Source organism: Triticum aestivum, chromosome 4A (assembly GCF_018294505.1).
Source record: "Triticum aestivum cultivar Chinese Spring chromosome 4A, IWGSC CS RefSeq v2.1, whole genome shotgun sequence".
In the NCBI taxonomy this organism is placed as follows: domain Eukaryota; kingdom Viridiplantae; phylum Streptophyta; class Magnoliopsida; order Poales; family Poaceae; genus Triticum; species Triticum aestivum.
The window spans coordinates 25,455,766-25,472,346 of record NC_057803.1 but is presented as its reverse complement, the minus strand read 5'-3'; positions in this window follow the sequence as shown (position 1 = coordinate 25,472,346).

The following is a 16,581-nucleotide window of genomic DNA, read 5'->3' as shown; positions in this document are numbered from 1 at the left end:
GGATATCCCTTAAGATCGAACTAAGTAGATTAAGCTTTTATCTTCCAACTCTCCAAGTTGTTGTTTTAGCTTAACCAATTAGTCCAGGGGTATCCAACACAGGTTCTTGGGGAAAAGTGGTTTATCGGAAAACCAACTTGATCACGAACTCAACATAACGGTCAGGTGACAACCTGGTAACACTTCCGAGAAGATATCCGGAAAATCACGAACCACTGATATGTTACTAAGCTCGAGATCAATCTTGCTTTCAAGGCAAGACGATGTGATCAAAAGAGCAAGGGTTTGGCAGAATCCTAACTCATCGATCGAAGAGTGCACCAGAAATAAGGACTAGGTAGCACAATCTATCTTAGAATGATGATTCAATAACCAACACGCTAAGAGTGATATTAATGTCCATTAACTACCAAGCAACACGGTTGCTAGGAGTATTGATTTCGCACTTCATGGTTCACTTGTCGGTATTCCGGTTGCAACAACACGGAACTGAGGGATGAACAATAATGGTAAGAAGTATCACTGCGTCAAGAATTCATAAGAGAAGGTGCAATTCTCATGACGTTCCTATCGTAAAGTGGGTAATACTTCAGGGTAGAACAGAACCAAACGTTGGGTTGCATTTTGATCTGTGGAATACAAATGCTTTGACCCAATCCTGGATATGGATGAGGTACTGGAGTTTGTTTCTCCTAGTCATTCTGAAATAGTATGACTTGACGAACCACAAGAGTACTAGGCATCGATGAACACGAATGCACACATACTCCTGACTAGCAATTGATAGATGATGGTCGGAATACAAATGAAGAGGGACAACTCAAGGGGACATATATCTCTCTGAGTTGTGGATGCATAGATTAACATGTCGAACCAAGTTCACAGGTTTCTTCTAGATAATCCATGCAGAAAGGTAGAACTGGCAGAATCACAGTTATGAATGGAGAACTCCTCAAGAGTACTCTGATTGTGAGCTTTTGGTTCAAATAACTTCTGCCTTAATGGTTCATGGTATTTGGAAGAAGGAAATACCATGGACCTCGAGGACTGTCGCAAGGTTACTAATATCCTAAAGGAACTAGCAACACTATCAACATGAGGTAAGTAGGGTGAATCTCGGGTTCAAGAACCCAGGAATATAATACCTACTACTAAACGGCATCACGGGATGCTTTCGAGAATGATGGCCAGAATCATCACATTGGGAATACAAGACATGGCGAGATTACTAGATGACTCCCTAAAACACCTAGGGTCGTAATAAAAGCTCCAACATATATGTCGAGGCAACAGAGTACCTCAACTCACTGATTAAAGTGCTTAATCTGGCCCAAAGGACATCGGGATGGGAAGAAGGGATTTGCAAATGCATCAGACTAATTAGAAACCTAGGATGACTCGGACAGCATAATGGCTGTAAATGCTCAGAAAAAGATTTGAGACATTCACAAGGATTTGCATAGTCACTTAACAACATCATATCAAGGTTCTGGTTCAACTGACAACATACTAAAAGTAGTAGAAACTGAGTTGAGGCCTAGAACCAACAATCATATAAGTCTCTAACATAGTAACTCATCATCCTAATAGATAGATGAGAAGGCCTAGTTCTTAATCCCCATAGAAAGGAAGAGGATGACTCAGATCAGAAGGCATAAGGTATAAGGAGTAAAAAGAGCCTTACGTTCCCTTCCACAATCAATTCCCTTATATAACTAAAGCATTTCTAGACTCAACTTCGACCAGTTTGGCTTGGTAATCCTACAGGCAACCTGGCTCTGATACCAAAGCTGTCAGGACCCCGATTCCAAGTCACATCAATCTAGCCGGTAACACCTCATATCACTTTGCGGCCTCACACACGGTATTCCCACGGGTGTCACCTTACCATGGTCCGGGACCGTTTGCGCCTTTTGGCTCACGTATATGATAGTGTCGCTAGCATCCATATGACAGAGAACTCGGGCCGACATGGCTAGTCATGAACCCAAAGCGGCACTAACCTATGGGAACAGGCATACATGAATCACATCAAGCATGTCGGTCAGCAGCGTGTGAATCCGGGCTGTAGCGCTGGGCTAACAGGACTCCGGATGTCACCGCATGACATTTCCCCGAAGGGACAGACACAGGAACGAAGTGAAACACATGCCAGCCAGTCAAGTGTCCTGAGCAGTAGTGCTGGGCTAACAGGACTCCGGTGAACCGGGCTGTAGCGGACTACTATGGCTCATGGAAGCACTAGACTACATTTCCCCATAAGAGAGTCTGCCAAGGATAAACAACTAGATTGTCGGATCCCACACATACCAAGCATTTCAATCATACACACAATATGCTCGATATGTGTAAATACAACATGACATCACAACATAACTCTACGACTCAAAGTATTTATTCATTAGGCTCCGAGGAGCGAGGTATTACAAACATGGGTCTCATGACCCCACATTCAGAGCATACAAGTCAAAACACAAGCGGAAGCTTAACATGTCTGAGTACAGACATCTACAAATGAAAAAGGCTGAGAAGCCTGACTATCTACCAGATCCTGCCGAGGGCACAAGATCGTAGCTGAGGTATCAAGCTAAACGTCAAAGTCCACGCGGAACTACTAGCGAGACTGAAGTCTCTTTGCAAAACATAAATTAAACAAACGTGAGTACAAAGGTACTCAGCAAGACTTACATCAGAACTAAACTACATATGCATCGGTATCAACAAGGGGGGTGGTGGAGTTTAACTGCAGCAAGCCAGCTTTGACTCAGTGGTTAACCTGAACTACGATTGCAAGCAACTCTTTTGAGGTGGCGCACACGAGTCCACATATTCACCATTCAATACACCACTATGGATCCGCTCCCGTCTCCCTACGAGAACGCCATCCATAGCACTCACACTTATCTTGCGAGTTTTAGAGTATCCACTTTCACTTGTCTATGAACTGTTATAGGCAACCCAGAAGTCCATTACCGCGGACACGGCTATTCGAATAGATGATGTTAACCCTGCAGGGGTGTACTTCTTCACACACGCTCTCACCACTTACCGCCGTTTACACGACATGTACTCGACAACCTTCAAGCGGAAGCCCAATGAGGGTGTCGGCCACGGCCTACCTAAACACTCAAGTCTCTAGTCCAGGTTTATCGCCTATCCAGGTTCCATCCACAGGGAGTCCGGCCGAGGTTTCCACATACGGCCCGGAACGATGTGAACAGGGTTCCCGGGACACCAAACGGACGCCCGGTACACCATGCCACGGTGTATCTACCGCATCATAGCCCACCCCTAGGGTCAGCGCTACGCACGGCCGCCAACACATATCCTATAAACACCAGAAACTAGTTGCAACTCCTGGACAGAGCACAAGGGTGATCAAGAAGCCGAGAGGGTCCATTGGTTTCGGGCCCAATGCGTGGTAGTAACTGTTTCATGGATCACAAACACAGAACTCAATTCCTAAGAACGGTTTCAATGAGACAACCCAGCATGTACTCCTACATGGCCTCTCACCGCTACCTTTACCAAATCGTGTTCACACACTTGGCTCACACATTGTAGGACATGTTTACACACCTCCGGTTCATCCCCGATGAACCAGACCTGACATGACTCTATGCAATAGCAGGCATGACCAACAAGCATGAATGAGTAGGCACATCAGGGCTCAAACAACTCCTACTCATGCTAGTGGGTTTCATCTATTTACTGTGGCAATGACAGGTCATGCAGAGGAAAGGGGTTCAACTACCGCAACATGTAACAGTTGAATCGTTGTTGTCCTAATGTAGTAAAAGAGAGCAGGAGCGAGAGATTGGTTTGTATCGGAATGAACTAGGGGGTTTTGCTTGCCTGGCACTTCTGAAGATGGTATAGTTCTTCATCGGTGTCATCGATCTCATTGTCGAAACCACGTCTATCGAGAGGGGACAAATACCGGCAAACAAAGAGGAACACAATCAATGCAATGCAACAATTATGATGCATGATAATATCATGGCAATATGATGTTGATTGAGCTAATTCAACTAGCAACCATATTAAATGAAGTTGGTTTGAACCAAGGGTTCAAATTCAAACTCCATATGTGCTTATTTAAATGTCAATTATGCAAATTGCCCTGTACAGCAACCCTAGGTTGTTCAAACATGCATGCAAATGACATAAACAGATTCCTTGAATTTTTCTGATAATTTTTCATATATAATTTATTTCATTTGGAGTTACGGTTGATTTTATATGATTTTTAGAAGTTTAGGATATTTTCTGAAATTTCCTGAATTAAAATTAATCCAGAAAATGAGTTATGGCGTCAGCACTACGTCATGCTGACCTCAGCAGGTCAACAGGCGCCATCCAGGTCAAACCTGACCAGTGGGGTCCACTGGTCAGTGACCCAGTGCCGATTACAGCGGTTGACACGTGGGGCCAGGTCAACGGCCACGCTAGTAGGGTCAAAGTTGACACGTGGGTCCCACTGGGTTAAGAACTAATCTAAACCAAAAATTAGCTTAAGCTAAACAGGCACAGGGCCCACATGGCAGTGGCTCTAGGGGTGTTTAGCGGAGTCATAGAGCTAATTAAATCGGGCTTAGGCCGGCGGCTAACCGCCGGCGAGGCCAGAGGCGGCGGTGGGGCTCGGGATTGTGCTACGGGGCACGGTTCGAGCCGCGGCTAGGCGCGTTGGAGTGCCCTCGCCGGCGCGCATCATTTGGTGGTGCTAGCCGGGCCTGTGGTGGCCGGAGGCGACGGCTACAAGCTCGGCAGCGGCGGCCGGTGTTTGGGCGCAGGTGGTGCGGCGGCTACGGCGTGCAACAGAAGGAACAGAGAGGGGGGGAGGAGCAGGAGCTCACTGCGGTTGCGACGAGGCCAACGGCGAGCTCGGGGAGGAACCGGAGCGAAGCGGGGCGGCGAGGGGATCTCCGGTGGCCGAAGCTTCAAGGCGAGGTCGGGGGAGACGATGCGGGGCTTCCGGCGTCGCGTGAGTCGGCGATGACGAAGAGGGAGTCGCGGCGGACCTCGGGAACAGCTCAGAGAGGCGAGTGGGTGGCTGTGGACGCCGTGGCTTTGGACGGCGGCGACGGACGCGTTCGGTCTGGGCGAGAGAGAGGGAGCAAAGGAGAGAGGGCCGTGGGGGAGAGTGAGCGAAGCGGTCAGCGGGATCGGGACGGCACGCGGGAGTCGTCCACGCGTCCAGGGGCTCGTCGGCAAGCAGGAGGTGGCCGCGCATGCGTCGGGCACACGCCCGCGTCCTCCTGGCGCGGTGGAGAAGACGACAGGAGGCGCTAGGTGGGCTGGGCCAGCGAGCTGGGCCGGCTTCAGGTAGGTGGGCCAGGTAGTCCTTCTCTCTCTCTCTCTCTTATTTCTATTTTCTAATTTTCTGCAACTGTTTGGCTTTATAAAAGATGCTAAAGCACTTTGTAAAATGCTGCAATAATTTGTGGACACTCTATGGATTATTCTAGTGGCCCACGTTTAATTTCAGCATTATTTGAGCATTTAAATTATTTATAGTGTTTAAATGCCCAAATTCAAATACTTTAAGATTTAACTCAAAAATCCAGGAATGACCTATAAATATGTTCACCATTTTTGGCAGAGGTTTTCACCATTATCTGAAGTCATGAACATTTCCAAAGGGCATTCTGGGTCATTGAGAAAATATTTTATTTGGACCTAGTTTGATTTGATCTGGTGCTAGGGTTTGGATCAATCCCCATTTCAAGTTTCATGAAATTTAAACATGATTCATAGATGCAATGCCACAAGTTACAAGCAAACTCTAGGGTTGTGACACCCACGTCATCAGAAGCACGGCTACAGTAATCAGCAGTCGGCAAGACCCACCCGCGGCAGACGCGGCCTGTCGGCTCCGTACCGGACCAGTCGGCGGGCCCCAGCAGTCGACGGAGAAGATGGAGGCCAGAGGCACTGACGGTTGGGCCCGCGTCCAGCCGGATTACCATTGTACCCCTGGGGGGTAAGCCTATATAAACCCCCCCAGGGCACCCATGCAAAGAGTTGGAATCCATTAGCTCTAGACTAGATCATATAGGAGGGAGAGAGCTAGCCTTGCCCTCTCCTACCTCCTGGAAACAACTCAAGGAGCAACCGTGTAAACACTTTGCCATAGTGATCATGCGGAGACCCCACAGAGCAGCAGTAGGGGTATTATCTCCCCGGAGAGCCCTGAAGCTGGGTAAGATTCGCCGACGTGCATGTCTTCTCCTCATCCCATTTCCAGGCACCGGTGACGTTCTACTCGCCCCCACCATGATAAGCCATCCTTTGGCATATGTCGCACCCAACCCCTGACAACCGGCTTAAGTAACCCAGGTTATGAATTGATAATTCAATGTGTATGAAAAGTTAATATTCCTTGAACACTCAATGATCATCATACCTTAGTAGCTCGTACCTTTGGATCCGTGCACCACCGGCTTGAATAACCCGGGCGCTGTGTTGTCCAATAATTGATCCAGTGAAGAAAACCAGACTATCTCATTTGTAATATTGAAAACAACAAAAACTCAAAGGCAAGCAACAGATAATAAACATAACTTGAACTCTATAGTCAAAAGGTTGGGGGTTCCTGATTCGAATAGTAAACCGGACCAAAGGGGTTAAGCTAAGGTTCGAATACGACCATATAGCCCCCAGTGGCTTTGGCGTTGCGTCGATCAAGAGGGTACCGACAGCTATGTTCTCTTTGGTTCGAATATGACCTATGTTTGAACAGGAAGCCCCCAAATGACCTTGAGAGGTTTTTAACGACCCTGATTCTAATATGATCCAAGTCGGACTCAAAAGGGGTTAAGCTATGATTCAGATACGATCAAGAAGCCCCCAAGTGAGTTTGGCCTTGAGCCGATCAAGAGGGTTACGACAGCTATGTTCTCTTTGGTTCGAATATGACCTATGTTTGAACAGGAAGCCCCCAAGTGACCATAAGATTTACAGCTAGATTCGGATAAGATCATGAGCTGGACTAAAAAGGTTAAACTTGATTCAAATATGATCAGCTCCTTAATAGTCATTTGTGAATAAAATAATAATAAAGATGCATAGTCTTTGAAAAGAAAAGAGACCAATGGTCTTACTTTATTGCTTATATCGTATATACAATGTGAACGTATGTACATGTTGAGAGCCAGTGGCTCAGGTGTAATATGGCCGAAGTTGAGCAATGTTCCATGACCGGCGGGTCTCCTCTTCCGACTTATGTGAGTCTGCATGCTCTCGAATGTCAATGAGGTAGTAGGACCCATTGTTTAAATTTTTACTGACCACAAAGGGTCCTTCCCAAGGTGGGGATAACTTGTGTGCATCTCAAAGATCTTGGACGAGCCGGAGCACCAAGTCGCCTTCTTGAAAAGTCCTGGACTTAACCCGGTGGCTGTGATAACGACGCAGGTCCTGTTGATAAATTGCTGACCGCACTGCTGCTAAGTCTCTTTCTTCATCCAACAAGTCAAGCACATCCTGTCTAGCTTTTTCATTGTTAGCCTCAACATAAGCTGCCACACGGGGCTAGTCATGACGGATGTCACTGGGTAATACTTCTTCTGCTCCGTAAACCAGGAAGAAGGGTGTGTAACCCGTAGACCTGTTGGGTGTAGTATTGATACTCCATAACACTGAAGGCAATTCCTCTACCCAACAACCCGGCGTTCGCTGTAAAGGAACCATAATCCGGGGTTTTAGCCCTTTCAGATTTTCCTGATTGGCTCTCTCCGCTTGACCATTGGATTGAGGATGAGCTATGGAAGAAACATGAAGCTAGATGTGCTCTCACTGACAAAATTCTTCCATGGCCCCTTGGGATAGATTTGTTCCATTGTCTATGATAATACTGTGTGGAAAACTAAAATAGAAGATTATTTTTTCATGAACTGAACCGCCGTGGCTGCATCATGCTTACTCACAGGCTCCGCCTCAACCCATTTGGTGAACTTATCAACAGCTACCAAGAGATGCATCTTTTTATCCTTAGACCATTTGGAAGGTCCCACCATGTCGAGCCCCCAGACTGCAAACGGCCAAGTGATTGGAATCATCCGGAGCTCTTGAGCCGGCACATGCGCTCGTCGTGCAAATTTCTGACATCCATCACATCTACTGACCAGATCTTCTGCATCAGCTTGAGCCGTCAACCAGTAAAACCGTGACGAAACGCCTTGGCCACTAAAGATTTTGACCCGGCATGATGACCACAATCGCCTTCATGGATTTCACGAAGGATTTCTTGGCCTTCTTCGGGGGAAACACACCGTTGAAATGCTCCGGAAACACTGCGATGAAATAACTCTCCATCCGAAATCGTCATGGACTTAGACCGTCGGGTTATCTGTCGAGCCAGGGTCTCATCCGCTAGCAATTCTCCCCAGGTCATGTAAGCCAAGAACGGCACCATCCAATCTGGGATGACGTGAAGAGCCGCCACCAACTGCGCCTCCGGGTCAGGAACAACTAAATCTTCTTCTGTGGGCAACTTGACAGAGGGGTTATGCAAAACATCTAAAAAGGTGTTGGGTGGTACCGTCTTACGTTGAGACCCCAGCTGGCTCAAAGCATCAGCTGCTTCGTTTTTTCGACGGTTAATGTGTTCCACCTGATAACCTTTAAAATATCCTGCAACAGCATCGACCTCTCGGCGATAAGCCGCCATGAGAGGGTCTTTACAATCCCACTTGCCAGACACCTGCTGAGCCACTAGATCTGAATCACCAAGACATCTGACCCGGCTCAAGCTCATCTTTTTTTCCACTCAAAGACCATGGAGCAATGCTTCATACTCTGTTGCGTTGTTAGTGCATGGAAACATCAATCGTAACACATAACAAAATTTATCACCTCGTGGGGAAGTTAACACAACTCCATCCCCCGAGCCTTCCAATTGCCTGGAACCATCAAAATGAATAGTCCAATATGTGTTATCCGGATTTTCTTCTGGCATCTGCATCTCTGTCCAGTCATTGATGAAGTCAACCAAGGCTTGAGACTTAATCGCAGTGCGTGGAACATACTTCAGCCCATGAGACCCAAGCTCAAGTGCCCACGTGGCAACTCACCCTGTAGCTTCTCTGTTTTGAATAATGTCTCCCAAAGGAGCAGAGCTAACCACAGTGATTGGATGTCCCTGAAAGTAATGCTTAAGCTTTCGGCTTGCCATGAGCACCCCATAAACAAGCTTCTGCCAATGTGGATATCGTTGCTTAGACTCAATTAGCACTTCACTGACATAATAAACCAGCCACTGAACCGGATGCTCTCTGCCAGCCTCCTTGCGTTCTACCACCATAGCCACACTAACAGCCCGCGAGTTGGCAGCCACGTATAACAATAGCGGCTCTTTCTCAATTGGAGCAGCTAGGACCGGCGGCTCAGCCAGTTGTGCCTTCAGATCCTCAAAGGCGGCGTTCGCAGCATCACTCCAAACAAAAACATCTGTTTTCTTCATCAATTGATACAAAGGCATAGCCTTTTCCCCTAACCGGCTTATGAACCGGCTCAAAGCAGCCACACGACCCGCCAGTCGTTGAACATCATTGACGCAAGTTGGTTTGGCTAGAGATGTGATTGCCTTGATTTTCTCCGGGTTAGCTTCAATACCTCGATTAGACACCAGAAAACCCAAGAGCTTGCCGGCTAGCACTCCAAAAACACATTTGGCCAGGTTAAGCATCATCTTGTAAACCCGAAGATTATCAAAAGTCTCTTTTAGGTCTATGACCAAGGTTTCCTCTTCCCTGGATTTCACCACTATATCATCCACATAGGCATGGACATTGCGCCCAATTTGATTGTGAAGACAATTCTGCACACACACCGCTGGTAAGTCGCCTGGGCACTCTTAAGCCCAAAAGGCATAGACACATAGCAGAAAGCCCCAAAAGGGGTTATAAATGTTGTCTTCTCTTGATCCTTGACTGCCATCTTAATTTGATGATAACCGGAGTAAGCATCTAAGAAACTCAACCGTGCACAATCCGCCGTAGCATCAATGATCTGATCAATACGAGGAAGAGCAAAAGGATCCGTCGGACAAGCCTTGTTTAAATCTGTGTAATCTACACACATACGCCAGGGCCATTCTTTTTGAGCATGAGCATCGGGTTAGCTAACCATTCTGGGTGAAAGACCTCCACAATGAACCCAGCCGCCAAGAGCCGGGCCACCTCTTCTCCGATGGCCTTGCGCCTTTCTTCATTGAACCACCGAAGAAACTGTCTGACAGGTTTGAACTTTGGATTGATATTAAGAGTGTGCTCAGCGAGTTCCCTCGGGACACCCAGCATGTCTGAAGGTTTCCATGCAAAGATGTCCCGGTTCTCAAGGATGAACTTGATGAGCGTGCTTTACTATTTCGGATCCAAGTTTGCGCTGATGATGAACTGTTTGGATGAATCGCCAGGCACAAAGTCAACCATCTTAGTGTCATCAGCCGATTTGAACTTTAACTCCGGCTCATGCTCTGTTGTTGGTTTCTTTAATGAGGTCGTGTCCATCGGGTCAACATGATCCTTGTAGAATTTCAACTCCTTTGTTGCACAAACAGATTCAGCATAGGCAGCATCCCCCTCTTCACATTCCAAGGCTATCTTCCGGCTCCCATGGACTATAATGGTGCCCTTGTGACCCGGCATCTTGAGCTGCAAATACACGTAACACGGCAGAGCCATGAACTTGGCATAAGCTGGCCGCCCAAACAGAGCATGATATGGGCTTTTGATCTTAACCACTTCAAAGGTTAATTTTTCTGCCCTGGAGTCATACTCATCCCCAAAGGCTACCTCCAGCTTGATCTTACCAACTGGGTATGCCGACTTACCGGGTACCATACCATGAAAAACAGTGTTGGATTGTTTAAGATTTTTATCTGTCAATCCCATCCAGCGGAACGTCTCATAGTAAAGGATGTTGATGTTGCTGCCTCCATCCATGAGTACCTTAGTAAACTTGTACCCACCAACCTAAGGTACCACTACTAAAGCCAAGTGACCTGGATTATCAACCCGGGGCGGGTGATCCTCTCTGCTCCACACAATAGGCTGCTCCGACCAATGTAGATAACGTGGAATTGCCGGTTAACCGGCATTGACAACCCTCTTGTGGAGTTTCTGGTCTCTCTTACATAAACTGGTAGTAAAGACATGATACTGTCCGCTACTCAACTGCTTCGGGTTGCTCTGATAGCCGGATTGTTGCTGCTGTTGATTCCCTTGGCTGTGTTGCTGATTATATCCTCCCTGATGACCAGGATGACCCTGACCATGAAAACATCCTCCGCTTGAACCGGCGCCCGGGCCCTGAAAGCTGCCTCCACCTGAGCCGCCACCCGGGCCGTGACCCCCATCAAATGCGTTTGAATTTTTAAACGCCTTCATGATCGTGCAATCCTTCCACAAGTGGGTGGCTGGCTTCTCCCGGGTGCCGTGTCTTGGACAAGGTTCATTCAACAACTGCTCGAGGGTGGGGCCTGACCCGCCCGATCGAGGGGGTTGTCTGCCCATGCGCCGCTGATTACCGCCCTGCGCATTAGTATTAGCAACAAACTCATCAACCTTACGGTTATTACCTCCTTGATTCGCTGGGTTATGCTGGTGACCCTTGCCATTGTCGTTCTTCTTTCCCTTTGTTGCCTTTTCCTCATCAGATGCCAGGTCTTTGGTGGTATCAGAATCGACAAACTTGACAAGAGTCCCCATCAACGTTCCCATGTCGTTACAGTCACGTTTAAGCCGCCCCAACTTCTGCTTCAGAGGTTCAAAACGGCAATTTTTCTCCAACATCAAAACTGCTGAGTCGGCGTCCATTTTATTAGATGAATGTATTATCTCCTTGACCCGGCGCACCCAATGGGTTGTAGATTCTCCATCCTCTTGCTTGCAATTGGTCAGATCCACAATCGACATTGGCTTCTTACACGTGTCTTTAAAGTTCTGGATGAATCGTGCCTTTAACTCTGCCCATGAGCCGATGAAATTGGGCGGTAATCCTTTCAACCAGGTCCGAGCCGTTCCATCCAACATCATGGTAAAGTACTTGGCCATTGCAGCATCGCTAACCTCCAACAGCTCCATAGCCATCTCATAACTCTCAATCCAAGCCCCCGGCTGTAAGTCAGCTGTGTAGTTAGGCACCTTACGAGGCCCCTTGAAATCCTTGGGCAACCGCTCATTGTGTATGGTTGGGATCAGGCAAGGTACGCCTCCGGTTCTTGTAGCCACTCCTGCCTCAACCGAGGTTGCTGGATAAGCCGGAAAGGTTTGATGAGCCGCCTGCTCTGCTGCTATCTGAGCTGCCCGTTCCGCCTCCTGACGAATCCTCTCCTGATCCGCCAAGTTAAGGCTCCAGCCCGCACCAGCTCATGCCTATATGGCCGGTTGTGGTGCTGAGCATTACTTGACATCTCTGTAGACTCCATGTGCCTACTGTAACTCGGGCTCCGGCTTGGGCGAGGAGTTGAATGAATCCTGTCTCGACTGTAGGAGTATGCATCCTGCTGGGTCAAAGCTGTCTGAAGTAGTTCTCTTACTCTCCGGGTTTCAATTGCTGCTGGCGAGTCGCCTTCCATTGGGAGAGCTGCCAAACGAGCCGACGCCGCAATGAGATTCTCCATGGGGTTGGAGAAGTGACCCGGGGGTGTTGATATATAACGAGGAGGAGATGTATTCATGCGCGGCGGCTCCATGGTGCGTGGCTGAACTGGTGCATTGGGCGTCGTGACCCGGTTTGCCTCTGGCGGGTTGCTCACTACAAGGATTCCGGTCTATTGCAACAAAATTTATTGCTACAACTACCTTTTGTTGCAATAGAACATAATATTACCACAAATTCCCCGGTTGTGGTAATATGATACACGTACTGCCACAATTGAGTCTGGTCACGATAAATACTCATTTTGTTGCATAGAGGCCCCGTATTGCAACAAACTACACCATCGTTGCATTTTTGGTGGTGATATTGCAACAAACAAATTACGTTGCGCGAGACAGTCGTTTTGTTGTAATAGAGACTAGGTATTTCAACAAAATATCTATTCGTGGTAATATTCGGAAAGAAATTCCGACATCTGTGAGATGTTGCGTTAGTTCTAAATATCGTTGCAAAAACTTGGCTACCTATTGCAACAAAATATGTATTGGTCGCAATAGCGTACATTTAAAAAATGAAAAATATGGACAAGGTTTTATATAGGATGTAAAAAATTTAAATATACATTTAATTTTTTGTAATATACGCCAAACAATTTTTAAAAACATATTGAACATTTTTGTGATATCGGCTGAATTTGTTTTTGAAATACACCATGAATATTTTGTTGTATAAGTTGAAAATTTTCTTAATATATGATGAACAAGTCTCACATACAAGGCGAACAATTTCTTAATATACGATGATCATTTTGTAATACACGATGAATATTTTTATAATGCATGGCGAACCTTTTCATAATATCAGGTGAATATTTTCTTAATATACAATGAATATATTTTTAATACACGGCGAACCTTTTATATACTACAAAAAGGAAAACAAAGAAAAGAAATAGATAAAAAGGAAAATAGAGAAAATAAACCACAAAAAATGAATAGAATAGAATAAGCAGAAAAAAGAATAAGAACAAATAAATCAAGAAAAGAATAAAACCCGGTCATGGTTCCTAAAACCGGCCATGAATCTTCAAGAAAATTCCCGACACAAGATTCCCGCAACGAAGAAAACAGAGCGAAGCTGAATCGTGGAAGCGAAGAGGTTACTCGCTCTCACCGAAGCAGCGAAGATTGATGCTAACCGGGGGGCCTCCTCTTCAGCGCCCGCTGCATCGGTTACCGCTACTGGCGCCCGCAGACCACACGTAGCAGGCCGGTGTGGCGGGCCGGCCAGCAAACGCGGCGAGGAGAAAAAAAGTATCTGCTTGTGTACTGCGAAAAACAACACGGAATTACTTCTTGGAGAAGCAAGATTCGATCCCAGCCTGCCCACATCCGTAGCCGGCAGAATAACAACTACGCCAACTCTTTTCGTTGTTCATTTATTAGAAAACACGGTAATTGACAGTTCTTTTGGTATTATCATGTAGGATATATACCCAGTTTATTATGCGTGTTATTTTCTGATAAAAAATAAAAAATAATACACAATAAAAAATTTGAACTTGAGGAAACTTCAAATATTTGAAAATGGTTGTAAAAATTGGAAATAGTTCATTGGTTTTGAAAAAAACTGGATTTAGCCAAAAAGTTCATATATTTGAAAAAATATCATCAGTTGGACAAAACATCATGGATTTGAAAATTCATTCATTTCAAAAAATAAAAGTTCATGAATTTCAAAAATTATTCACGAATTATATGAAAAAGTTTTGCATGGATTTTAAAAAGTTCATTGAATTAGAGAAAAGTTCACGTAATTTTTTGGAAAAAAATTCATGAATTTGAAAAAAGTTCATTGATTTCGAAAAAAGTTCATCAACTTTAAAAAACATTATGAAAGTTGGAAAAAGTTCATCGATTTAGAAAAAAAAGGTTCATCAATTTTTTTATAAAAAAACTTATCAATTTTGAAGAAAGTTCATCGAATTTTGAAAAAGTTCGACAATTTCATAAAACATTCGCAAACTTGGAAAAAGTTCACTGATTTTGAAAAAAATTCATAAAAAAGTTATCTACTCCCTCCGTCCAAAAATACTTGTCATCAAAATGGATAAAAAATAATGTATCTAGAACTAAAATACATCTAGATACATCCCTTTTGTTCATTTTGATGACAAGTATTTCTAGACGGAGGGAGTATTTCTTAAAAAAAAGGTTATCAATTTTAAGAAAATAAGAAATTTCAAAGAAAGTTGATTGATTTTCGAAACAAATTCATCGAATTTCTAAAAAGTTATCAATTGTAAAAAAACATTCTCATACTTTGAAAAAAGTTCATTGATTTTTCAAAAAAGAAAAAAAAAACTAGACAAAAGAAGAAAGGAAGTGAAAAGCTGTAATTAAACAGATATGATGAGGTGGTGGCATGGTTGTTACCTTGACCATTGAATGAGTGATCGATGGTTCGATTCCCTCTCGTTGTCCTTTTTTTTGCTTTTTATTAAAACTCACTTTGTAAAGGTTCACTGCACTGTAGATCCCGGTTCACTGTACCGCCTGCTATTTACTCTGTTCTAATTTTGAAAATACGAATATATACAATGAACAATTTTTAAGTACACATTAAACATATTTTAGTGTATATTGAATAATTTTTTAATATGCATTAAATATTTTCGTAACATGGGTTGACCAGTATGCAAACACACATTGAACATTTTGTGTAATACTCTATATGCTGAATAAAAATCAAATACATAATTAACTTTTTTAGTATACAATATTTTTATAATATGTATTAAGCTTTTTTCTATACCATGAACTTTTTCTTAATATTTTCGTAACATGGGTTGACCAGTACGCAAATACACATTGAACATTTTGTGTAATACTCTATATGCTGAAGAAAAATCAAATACATAATTAACACTTTTACTATACAATGAATATTTTTATAATACGTATTAAGCTTTTTTCTATACGATGAACATTTTCTTAATATGAAATAAACATCTGTGTAATACACATTGGACTTTTTTTTGCCTTTTATTAAAAATCACCTCGTAAAGGTTCACTGTACTGTAGATCCTGGTTCACTGTACCACCCGCTATTTACTCTGTTCTAATTTTGAAAATACGAATATATACGACGAACAATTTTCAAGTACACATTAAACATATTAAAACTCACTTTGTAAAGGTTCACTGCACTGTAGATCCCGGTTCACTGTACCGCCTGCTATTTACTCTGTTCTAATTTTGAAAATACGAATATATACAACAAACAATTTTTAAGTACACATTAAACATATTTTAGTGTATATTGAATAATTTTTTAATATGCATTAAATATTTTCGTAACATGGGTTGACCAGTATGCAAACACACATTGAACATTTTGTGTAATACTCTATATGCTGAATAAAAATCAAATACATAATTAACTTTTTTAGTATACAATATTTTTATAATATGTATTAAGCTTTTTTCTATACCATGAACTTTTTCTTAATATTTTCGTAACATGGGTTGACCAGTACGCAAATACACATTGAACATTTTGTGTAATACTCTATATGCTGAAGAAAAAACAAATACATAATTAACACTTTTACTATACAATGAATATTTTTATAATACGTATTAAGCTTTTTTCTATACGATGAACATTTTCTTAATATGAAATAAACATCTGTGTAATACACATTGGACTGTAAAGGTTCACTGTACTGTAGATCCTGGTTCACTGTACCACCCGCTATTTACTCTGTTCTAATTTTGAAAATACGAATATATACGACGAACAATTTTCAAGTACACATTAAAAATATTTAATATATATTGAATAATTTTTGAATATGCATTGAATATTTTCGTAAGATGGGTTGACCAGTACGCAAATACACATTGAACATTTTGTGTAATACTCTATATGCTGAATAAAAATCAAATACATAATTAACATTTTTAGTATACAATG